The 11819-nt window shown below is 40.6% G+C and overlaps 1 protein-coding gene across 4 annotated transcripts in view; it reads left to right on the top strand.

Moving 5' to 3' along the window:
* Positions 1-393: 393 nt before the first annotated feature.
* Positions 394-11819, top strand: part of lpp (LIM domain containing preferred translocation partner in lipoma) — a 158483-nt gene continuing 147057 nt past the window's right edge. For 2 of the 4 annotated variants that reach the window (XM_069150858.1, XM_069150856.1), the window contains exons 1-2: positions 394-575; positions 6647-6713. The gene's annotated coding sequence lies outside the window, so the exon portion shown is untranslated. Of the gene's footprint in view, positions 576-6646; positions 6714-8664; positions 8710-11819 lie in introns of those variants that run through there. The other 2 variants (XM_069150857.1, XM_069150859.1) reach the window with 2 other exon arrangements.

Below are 11819 nucleotides of genomic sequence, written 5' to 3'. Positions count from 1 at the left end.
TGAGTGCTCTGTGTTAGTGCTTCCTTTTTAACCAGCGCCTTACAACCGTCTCATTATCTTTGCAAAGACGCCCTAAAATGCTTATGGGCCTATTTATTCTTTCAAAAATAACGTGTATTGTTAAAGTTTGCGCAAGTGGAAAAAAAATAAATCAATAAGCTATTGTTGACATGTTTATTTACCTGGATTGCATTTTTGTAGGTGTGCACCATCTATGTGCAGGGAATATACGTTTTAATATGCTTTTGTTGCGATTAGTTCTTAAACATGTATTTCGCATCGACTTATAAGGGCAGAGCCATGGAGTATATCCTTAATGAAAAAGAGGAAACTGCTCTCCAAGATGCATATCTGTCCTTCAACATACATCCTTGTGTAAACAAACAGGAGCGGGCCACAGTGAGCGCCGCGCTGCTTGGCCTGCTGCCTTACATGGGCAAACCTCTGAACTGACGGAGACGGCTGGAATTTCAGAGTGTGACGTCACGGCCTACAACTCTCCCAGAATTTGGATCAAGAAGTTTCACTTTTTTTTGGTGGGATTTCAACCTCTGTTATATTTCCTAGAAAGCGAGGTAAGCGACGCTATTCACCGCACTAATAACGTTTTTTGCACGCTGCCCGGCTGCGTTTAAACCGGTGGGGTTGTTTAACGTGTGACTCGGTAACCTTGAGTTTGAGCAGCTCGTCTCCCGGTTTTTGTTCGGCCGCGTTAGTCTTTAATATGAATTTACTGTAGCTCGGACGGAGTTCACGATGAGGGCGTGGACTCGACACGATGGCCTCGGCCGGCGGGGACGTTACAGGAGGACACGAACAAAGCTAACTCGTCGCTAAGCTTGCGCGGAGCTGGGCTCAGTCACGCGTTGAAAATATCAAACACTGCGAACCGTAAAGTTTTACTAAACGGGACTCGGGGCGTCTCGGGTGGGAGGGAGAGGGGAGGAGGGGGGGGGGGGGGTCTGTTTTTAGCAAAGTGGTCTGCTGCTGAGCAATGCGGAAGACAAGAGTGTCACCGGAGGAACATGAGAGCCCCTATCTGCAGATAGAAACGCGTCGCTGAGTTTGTCTTCATCGGTCTCTAAAGCGTCCGATTCACGAAGTCCCTCAAAGAACCGCGAGCTCGTTTCGACGTCGTCTTCACGGAGGGCGCACGCGCTTGTTTACGACGGCACAGATTCGCCACGTTGTTTTGTAGGTTTGGTGACCGGGTTTGTGATCAAGCTACTCGAAACAGCGATTCACTGTCGGCGTTGTGTCTTCTTTATCCCTTAAACCGTTATCGGTTAAATGACAAAGCCATTCATTTAACATGTACGGTGGTGGAGGTGGAAATTATGCAAAGACAACGTAACATCAGGCCTGCAGCACCCTTGAAGGAGTGGACTAACATGACAGTGAAAGGCCTACAGTGTGCAGTACTTACTGTACAGCCCTGGTCTGAAGTCAAAGAAAGACCAGGAAACCATCACTGCCTTTAATTTGTGACACACCAACAGGCCAGACCCGGCTCCACCAAGTTGGACCTCTTATTTGAAGTCTTTACAGATGACTTGTCACAAATCCAGCTGATTCCTGATGTCATTTATATTACACTGTTTAAGCAAACGTTAGGAATAAGCATCGCAGGCGGCTAAGGATTTGTTTACTGTGTCTACTTACATACAACAAGAAGTTGCAGACGACAGTTCAGTATGAAGTGACTTCCTCTTTCAGATAAAAAGTAAAAAAAAGACCACTTTGAATGTCTCAAATTAATATCCTGTCCCAGCCCATTGTCTGTCGTACTGATCCCATCCCTTGTGGCCACAGTCATGCCTTTGTCAGATAAATAAAACCATATCCCCGCCCTGCATATTAGTATTGATTTCATGGAGCACATGCACTGAAGTTTTGTGTGTGTGATAGCATGCAGATGGGAGAGCAGTGATGTGCAAATAATGGACAGGTTGACTTTTTTATTACAGTGTTATGCAAAGTGTGGGGTTTAATCTGTTTACACAGCCAACATTGAAGAAATGACCCTCTATTTTCCTTCAAGTTTTCCTCACACAGTTGACTTAACAGGAAACCTACGTAAGCGGCTTCAACATTGTCTCCCTCTTTGTGAGTGAAACAGGAATCTTGGTTCGGACTATAGATATTGTTCTGCCACGAAATGAAAAATAAGTCTCACTTTCTTCTCCAAATGACTGAATTCAAACTTTGACTTAGATGTGAATTTCAAATCAATAACACCGAGCTCCCCCGAGAGAGCTGTCAAACCGAATACATCCGCGTCGCTCCAACACATTTCCTACTCAGGCAACATTAAACGGAACTGTCTTTAAAAATCTCTGGCTAAAAAGGACTCGTTTGACAGCGTTGATGATGTTAAAGTTAAAAGATGAGTGCCTCAGCTGCCTTTGAGCCGGGGCCCCCCCTGGTAGCTTTAGTCAAGTTATTCTACTGTTTGTGTTTCTTAGCATATTTTAATGAGGATGTCCTTTTCTGGAAGGAACAGAAGCAGTTTTCCAGATTCATAAAGCACATGTTAGAGTAAATGATGGGCTTTTAGAAAGCACCACCTGTAGACAGATAGATGGATTCATAGATATGTTACTTTATTGATCCCCAAAGGGAAATTGCAGTGTTGCAGCAGCAGTTCACATAAATCACAAAATACACAAAACTTACACAATAACAGATGAGATTTTAAAAAATAACCAGCACTGACAAAAATATATGTTTATACAAAACTACTGCACGATTACTGTAGATATAAAATGTAAAAACAGGAGTGACACTGAATTTAAAATATCGTTCTGATATATTGAGTGACCGTTACCACAAACAGTGCATCTCTCTAAGATACAATGAGTGTGGTCTCCCACAATTTAAGGTTTTTTGCCTTTAATGTGTTGCAACTGCACTTGATTCACAGAACTAAGCATCAGATTTTCAAAAAATATCATTCAACATCAGTTATTACTTTTCTGCAGGTATTTTCAGAAGCCTGAAAGACTCCTTAAGGCTGCAACAATTAATAATTTCATTATTAATTAATCTGACAATTATTTTCTTGATTTGTCGATGAATCATTTTGTCTGTAAGATGTCAACAAACTGCTAAAATGGTCACTGACGTCAAATGTCCTTTATTTATCTGAATATCTGTGCAAATGCCGCACGTTTTCAATGTACAATTTTACATGATAAAAGAAGCTGAAAATGTTCACATTATAGAAGCTGGAACGATAAATTACTTTTGATAAATTATTAAAAAAAAATTTTTTTTTTGGGTAATTGACTCATTGATTTATCGTCTCTTCATTACAACCGAGGACTGGTTAAAAACAATATTCTGCCTGCAACACTTTAAAAAAAAACAACAACTTGTTTTCTAATCCCAACAAAGGTGGAAGCTGAAACAAAATTTTTGCAACAGATAGAATATCTTTCATTCAAATGATTGGAAGAGTTTTCAAGAATTTGGGAAAAACCTTCAGAACAGGAGGAAATTTGGGTATTTATTTTGCAGAGAATTGAACGTGTCAGATGGAACTGGCATAATCATGTTAGATGAACACTGAAACCATGCGTATGTCTTGTTGAGCAGATCTCGACACAATCGAACATCACCAGACTCATGACACAACATAGACATGTCAGTGCCTGCTTCACATTTCTGATGTGCTCTCATGTATAAGTGTGTGACATGTAGTGGGGTGATTAGCACTGTAATACTGCTGTGTCTTATTTAATCCCAAATAAATCCTGCAGGGTAATTCAGTGGCCTGGACAATACCTGCAGGACTCCTTTACAACTGAAACGGGTTTCTCAGGAGCTTTTTAGCTTTGTAAATATTTAAAATGTCTGATGAATGAATGATGCGTGTTGTTTTGGACAGAGACGCTCACTGTGTCCTGCAACTAGTGCTGATAATGCATAATATCAAATATTACTAAAATGCATGCAACTTGAATATTTGTAAATCAAAAGTAGTGTGGTCTGTTAAATCAAATTAGTTTGCAGGTTTATTGCACTAGATGACTGTGCATGTTATGTGTTTTTATAATGAGGCTTTGCTTGGAGATTTCTGTATGAAGTACAGATCTAAACTCATCAGATTGGTCTGAAGGATGAATTAAGTTTTTAAGAAATTGTGTAACATCGAAATTCTGTATGATTACAGACAGCTGCATTCCGGATTATTTAGATTTGCTGCAGGAGTGCCACACAGCATTGCAGTTTTATACATTAATGAATGTGAAAGCCAATGACTCGTCTAATTTGAAGCTGACATTTAAGAAGAGTTACATATCTTAGAATATCTACAAAAATGGGAACATTCCTGTGTTGCATATGGGAATGTAGTGAGACCATTTTGGGTCAAAGCTATGGACCTCATGGGTCATTGGTTTGGTTCAGCAGTCCCTCTGACCCATTATTTAATGTTTAGTAGGGGATAGATGTATCAAAATGTGGCTCCTGATTCATTTCAATGCACTGGAAAACAAGAAGAGCTTCATAGTTAACAGCCTGGGTAACTGTGATGGTGGACACTGCAGTCCTCTGTATTTATCAGCCCTATAACGCTCCATCTCCTGTTGCCTCTGCACTTGATATTGGTTACCATGCAAAAGAGATTTGCCAATAATACTTTAATGACTGTGTAACCAGGCACGATAATTATAGAGCCAACAAGCTGACATAAAAATCTCTATATCTAAAGCGTTTCAAAACACACTAATACTAAGAAAATTTGACATTCAATGATTGTCAATCAACAGTTGGATTATTGAAGTTGTATATTAAGTGATACGTGACAGCTGTATATGGTGGTATGTGGTGGTTTGCTGAATTGCTGCACTTGTTGGCAGGCAAAATAAGCCGTGGCATATCATGTTGGACACATGAGACTTGTTACATCATTTTTTAAAACATCTATATCAGGAGCATAAATAGAATAGTAATAATCCTTTATTAAATAAGCATTGGTTAAAGCCCTAAAGCACACAGACCAGCCCTTTGTATTCAATGCTGACCATTGAAAACACCATTATGTGTGTGTTTCCCTGGTGAAATTTATGATCGCCAAAATTACCATGATACAAAAACTAACTTGTGTGAATGTGTGTATGTCAGTCGTATTTTTGGATGACAGTTTTCTATATTGATATGAAGACCAAAATGATGAAGATATACAATAGTAGGTTCATATTTATATATATAATATCATAATATAGAATAATATTTACATTTCCATGGCTGCGGATTTTGCGTCGAAATATAATATTATTATTATATATATATATATATATATATATATATATATCATATTTTGATCTTACGCACGGTTCAGAATGCATAATATCAGCTTAATAACAGCCTGTACCAAAAGATGTGGGGCATCAGATCCAAAAATGGATGTCCGGCACAGCAATTGATATAATACCATGTAGTGTGTCATAGTGGATGACAATAACTGCTACATCTTAGACACCAAAAAAAACTAGCCTTTTGAAATGTATTTTACTTTCTCTCATCTTGTATGACTTTCAAAACTAAAAAAATGTGTTTTGAGTTGTCGTCCAATAGCAGCACAGGGAACTGTAAGCAAAGCCAGAGACCTTATAAAGGACAGATGACCCACACTGTCCTGTTTGTGTGACCCACCGACGTTTTTTCTTTCCATTTCGAGGCTTTCCCAAACACAAGACCGCCAGTATCATACACATCACTTCAGATGCCATTGTTTGTTTACATTCTTGTCTGCGGAAGTTGATCCCTGACACCTCCTTCCCGATTCCATCATGCAGGTCATCAAGGACTACGAGCTATGACTGGTCATGGACCGACATGAGGTCTGGTGTGTCTCTCAACCAATTCCGGCATGAATTTACGACTCTTGACACCTGATTTGACACAGCGACTATCTTAGCAGCCAAAAACATAATGGAGTCTGAACCCGGCATTAAAACGGCAGTAAACCTGTGCACTCCACACATATAGGTGGTGGCACTTCTGATGCTTCTTTAGACCTTTTTCAAAACTGTGCTTGATGGGCATCACTCTCCTCTTCGTTTTGTTGCACCAGGATGTTCTTATTGAATTTTGGTGACATCACATAATTCCCACCTTTTGTCCAACTAAAAGTCGAATCAGCCTGGGTAACTATAAACGCCTGTATGGGTATGCAGGGTAAATTGTTACATAGAAGTGAGATGTTATGACTTTGACGGCCAATGCAAAGTTGGTCCAGTTGGTTCTTATCCTGACAGGGATATGTTTATATGAAATGTGGTCTGTTAATTCTCTTCACTGAATAATTGTTGTGCTGTGGCAAAACATTTTCCGTGGTGTCACTTGTCAGTATTGTTTTCCCTCTGCGGTGTCATTGCTGTGAAGTATTGCTCCTAGCAGTGTGACGAATGCCTGACAGACACCAATTTTGAATGGACAACTTCCACTCAGGTTTATACAGGATTTATCGGAGGCTGCTGGAGGTTCATCATTCCACTGATGAACGACACAATCCCGGGAAAAAATGTCTACGAGACGACAGGACCGTCTTACCATGCTGGTGTGGTCCTGTACAGCACAATTATGGTTGTGTAATCCATTTGAGTAACACACCGTTGTCTTTATTTCTCAATGTCAACAGATTTCAACATACAGTAAACGGCTTCGACGGTCTTCCAGAAATCCCAGAGATCCAAAGAGGAGAAAAGGTAAGAAAGCTGCTGCTGTATTTTGCTTAATTGTACTTTGATACACGCCTTTTCTGTCCTTCTTGTGTTCTTTCATGTCACGTGGTAAAATAATTAAGTTGTAAAGTTAGATTTCTTTAAGTTTTAGAAAAATTAGGGACATATCATGTGTCAACTCGGGGGCCCAGACACCCACCAGAGTGATCATACTGTATGAGGACGGTCTGTAAGGAGTAGTATGGGTAAACACCTCGCTGTAAGATATGCTGGGTTAATCATTGCGTTTCAGGGTGTGTCTTTCTGTGAGAATTTCCTATTGCACTACTATCTCATTGAGCTTTTGTACACCAGGTCTAATGTCACCTATGTATTGGGCCGGATTCAAACCAGCTTCAATACTGCGCATGTGAAAAAGTTGCTTAAGCTCATGGCTCCAGGTGGTATTAGCAGCTATGAGCGTAACACATCCCAATCACTGACTAAGCTGTCGGTGGTCGACTTGCATTGTGGATTTTTATAGGCCAAGATTTTGACGAGGAAAAAGAATGCCTTGACTAAAAAAGACGATGTCTCTGGATCTGCTGTGTTGATTTTATTGCTTCCATCGTGAGTCTAACAATGTTAAACGAGTGCAATGCTAAATCGGTAGGGGAGTATTTGACTTGGTAGATTTTTCACAGTGTTTTGTAAAGTGTCTGAAATTCAAATCTGCCTTCAGTCGCCTTTAACCGGACACCTGATGCTCCTGCAATGGTGTGCATGCGGTCGCATCATTTCCTGCATTTCCACTGACTTCTAACTGGCTTTACTGCATACAGTATGGTTTACCTCATTGCAAAGAAGACCGCTTCTTTTCTCCGAGTCTTTGATATTATTTTTACGGCTGTTCATTTTGTGTTGACATTGCAGCCATTTCCGCATGTGGTCTTGTTTAGCAGTCGTCCAACGTGCCTCCAAAAACACGCATTTGTCTTTGCGAGTTTGGCTTTCCATAAAACAAAATTCCCCAAAATCCTAGCGCAGGGCGGCTGTGTCTTCTCGTGCTTTCTTAGGTGCTGGTGCAGAGTATTGACAAATGCTGCATCAGAGTCAGGTGAAAGTTCGATGACTTGTGATATAAGTGTTCACACTGAGTTGGCGTTACTACGAATCAGATTTGCACGAGATTCAGGACTCCATATTAAACTGGTCCAAATTTGAAGTGAGGGGAAATTTATCTGAAAAAAAAAAGTCAACAAAGTGTTTATCAAAGAGTGTATGTTTGAATTTGCGTGGCTGCTCTCCATTCCTTTGGGATTTGAATGATTTGGTTTGTGCTGTTGCAGGAAACGAGCCCTCTTGAGCGGAAGTTTCTCCTCGACACAATTCCAGTCCGGGCAGAGCGGTGTAATGCTCTCGCTTAGCGGCTGTTAAGCAGCTGACCTATGGCACTCGCGGGGAGTAATCAGACTTTAATTATACCTTCTTAATCACTTGAAGACAATCTGTGAGGCAAGATGGCTTCTCACAGTAAATGGGCTATCTTCACCTGCCAATCTGGCCCTGGTAAATAAACAAGTAATTCTTTGAGATTCTAATGTTAACTTAAAAGTCCACTCATATTCCATTATCTGCATTTGTAAAATGCTAAAGTGAAGGGCTGATAGAGCAGGCTCACAGTGTCACCCATCTTTGGTCAGACTGAGCTGAAAACAATCATGAAAAGTTCTCCACGATCATCATTATTCCTAGTGAAAGGTATGCACCACAGAGCTGGCTGCGTGGAGGGACTCTGGCTCACAGAGTAGGGCATTCCAAGCTGAAAGCAAACCAAACTGATATTGCCCTCAATACCGTCTTCATATTTTCTCCATATTTGGAAATGTTTACCTCCTCATGATGGTTGACAGAGGTTGGAAGAGGGGATGTGAGTCATTTCAGCTACATAAGGCTTTCTAGGGGTGAGAGGAGGATTCCAAGTGACTGCCATTTAGTGAAGCTAGCAGCTTTGTGCGCTTCAATGATCTAAAGAGGAACTGTGAGTATCATTTTGTGCTCAATTTATAATATGAGGAATGAAAGGTAAAGCTCGAAGGGTTGATTTGTGCACGTCTTTTTTGGAATTGTCCAAAACATCTGTTATTATTTGTCGCTGCTTGATTGAAATTTTGTGAGGTGTAAAGGAGGTGTCATCTGTGTTTCCTCGCATGAGATATAATACCAGTACAAAATGTTCCCGTGCATCTCCGCAAGCATGGAAAAAACAGAAGTGATTTTGATTGTTTTCCTGGCTCATCAGATATTTAGGAAAAGTTTTAGAAAAGTTCAGAGGAGCTCAGCACTGCAGTGAGGAGACAGTTTTTGACCGCTAGACTGACTTTGTGTGCAACTGTAATATGAGAAGGTTGGAGATGAAGGTGAAAAGCGCAAAAATCTGTTGTGTCTGATCAAACTGAATGCCTTTTTTCCCAAGTGGAACTTGTTAAATAGCCGAGTGTGTTTTCCTGTAGCTTTCTTGTGGTTGTCTCTGTATGTGTGTGTGTGTGTGTGTGTGTGTGTGTGTGTGTGTGTGTGTGTGTGTGTGTGTGTGTGTGTGTGTGTGTACGAGCGAGCGAGCGAGCGAGCAAGTATAGGGCAGCTCAGGTCATTGAAGAATTCTGGTTTTGCAAACATCCACTCCTACTGATAGCTACACCTTAACAGGTCTGACCTCCCTCCTGGCTCTTACTTTCACACTTCAAACATTTAATGGCAGCTGCCTGGCAGTTTTTTTTTTCCCACTTCACAAGTGGAGAGTGGAGGTAAATGATTTGACTTAGCTGTGGGGACTGATGCTGCTGACTTCAGTGATGGTGTGGTGCGATTATCTAATTACTTTTATCTTTAAATTACACTGGAACATCAGCCTTCAGCTGCAGAACTAGTAACTCTGTTTGCTTACCGGGGTAAATTCTCCTTTTTTTAACCTGTGTTTTATTGGATATTGGATTCGGCATGCATGCATATTTATTACTGAAAACAAGCTATATTTATTTATTTGTTCATAGATTAATGCATAAAACATTTCAGCCATGCGTGACCCTTTTTTGAGGCTGTTTTTTAAGCAGACGTCCTGTGGTGTCTGACCCCAAGACGCTAACAGCAGATCCTTTAAGTCCTGAGTTGGAGCTGCTGCATATCAGAGTTGTTCCAGTTCACCCCCCAAAATCTTATCACAGATTCTTGGTTTGTCCTGTCTCCGACCACTGTGGGTAGGTGCTCACCACTGCTGCGGGGTGGCACCCCGCAAACCTACCACTTCTGGAGATGTTCTGACCCAGTCGACTGACCATAACAATGTGGTCCATGTCAAATTCACTCGAGTCTTTACACCCGTCCATTTCTCCTCCATCCAACCAGCTCACTACAGCACCAGCTTTCACTTAATCCCTAATATATACGAGATGCCCAGATGACCCCACATGAGCTGTTGATACAAAATATTCAACGTTATTTGCTTCATCTGTCATAATATCTGGGCTCTTCTGCTTTTCTGAGAACTAAGCTCTCCAGAAAGAGCTTCAGCCACGCCAGCAGGAACACAAGAAATGACTGATGGAACCGCCAAGTGACTCTCATCAGCTGTATGAGAAGGGCTTCACTTTAGATCATTTTCATGAACATTTTAAGCTGCTTGGCTCTATGGATGGCAAAGACAGTCAGTCAGTCAGTCAGTCAGTGAGTGAGTGAGTGAGGCCATCACTTGACCTGACTGAAATATCTCAACAGCAATTGTATGAATTGCCATAAAATGTTGTCCAGGCATTGGTGGTTACTAGATGATTGACAAGGTGATGATGTTGATGATCTTATATATTTTTAGAGGGCCATGATGAGGTTGATCTTTGCGGTTTTAAGTGAAATGTCCCAACAGCTGTGAGATTGATTGTTGTAAAGGTCAAAACGGTCAAACATTTGGACAAAATATTTAGTTTTATAATGAAATACCTGCAAAATTAATAACAATCCCCGCATGCTCAGCTGTACTTTGTGTTTAGTGCTAATTGTTAACATGAGGTTTTATGTAGAACATTGCACCTGCTAAAAATCGGCATGTTAGCAGTGATATTTTGAGCATGTTAACATGCTAACATGAGCATTAAGCTTAAAACAGTGCTGTACAGCCTCACAGAGCTGCAAGGTGTGTTTCCACTGCAGAAACCAGGAAGCTAACTAAGTTCCTAAAGAAATCATTTTACCCCCTGGATGTCTCTGCACTGATTGGTCAGATACACTAGTGTTTTTTGCAGCATTGGTACACACCTGGCTTCTAAAAAAAAACACAAAAAAATGTAGACATTTTTTAGTTTGATAGTAATCAGGATGGAGCAGCCTTAGAGATTTCACTACAGATGGGTTTTCAACCGTGCTGTGGAAATGCAAATCACGATGTTGTGGAGGAGGTTGGGAACCCTGGAAAAGTTTGTGCACATTAGTTCTTTGAAAAATGTAAGTTCCTGGAAGTTTTGCTGGAAAACGAATCTTGTGTTTGTCTGATATGCCTAAAACTGTCGCTGTGAAATTAAAACCAATAAACTGGACTTTTACTTAGCACCAGTACACTGGGATTTTGCTGTGAGGGTCTGGTATGAAGCGCTCTGACTTTATGTTGCTTCTCTGCTTGTGCTACACTTTGTTTTAGCACCGCTATTCTACATTTGTCACTTGTGACCATTTTGCCATTTTGTTAAGCAAACACTAACAGCTGTGCATGAGGTCAAGCAGGATTATCGGAGCTTTACTGGGAACAAATTGAAAACTTTTAAGTTGTAAAGAGTTTTGTCAGAATTCTAATAAAAAAAACATGAGAAGACGTTCAGAAATCATTTCATTGATGGCCGACTTATTTCTGAGCCATCACATCTAATCAGTCTGTATCTGGTTTATACACACACTGTTAGAGATTTGCATAAACACCAGCTTTATAAATTCTACAATGATCATAAATATTAATACCAACCCACAACCAGCAAAGTTTATGGAAGTCATTGTCCTTTACCAGTTTTTTAATTGTAGATTTATTTCCAAGCCCAGCTTCAACAAATGTTGTAGCAGAGAGTTTCATAGGAAACACTTATCAACCTCTCAATGTTTTGAGAGGTTTACTGG

Source organism: Embiotoca jacksoni, unplaced genomic scaffold (assembly GCF_022577435.1).
Source record: "Embiotoca jacksoni isolate LCO1_2020_lvr unplaced genomic scaffold, fEmbJac1.0.p SCAF_16, whole genome shotgun sequence".
NCBI lineage: Eukaryota > Metazoa > Chordata > Actinopteri > Embiotocidae > Embiotoca > Embiotoca jacksoni.
This window is presented reverse-complemented; position numbering and strand designations above follow the sequence as displayed.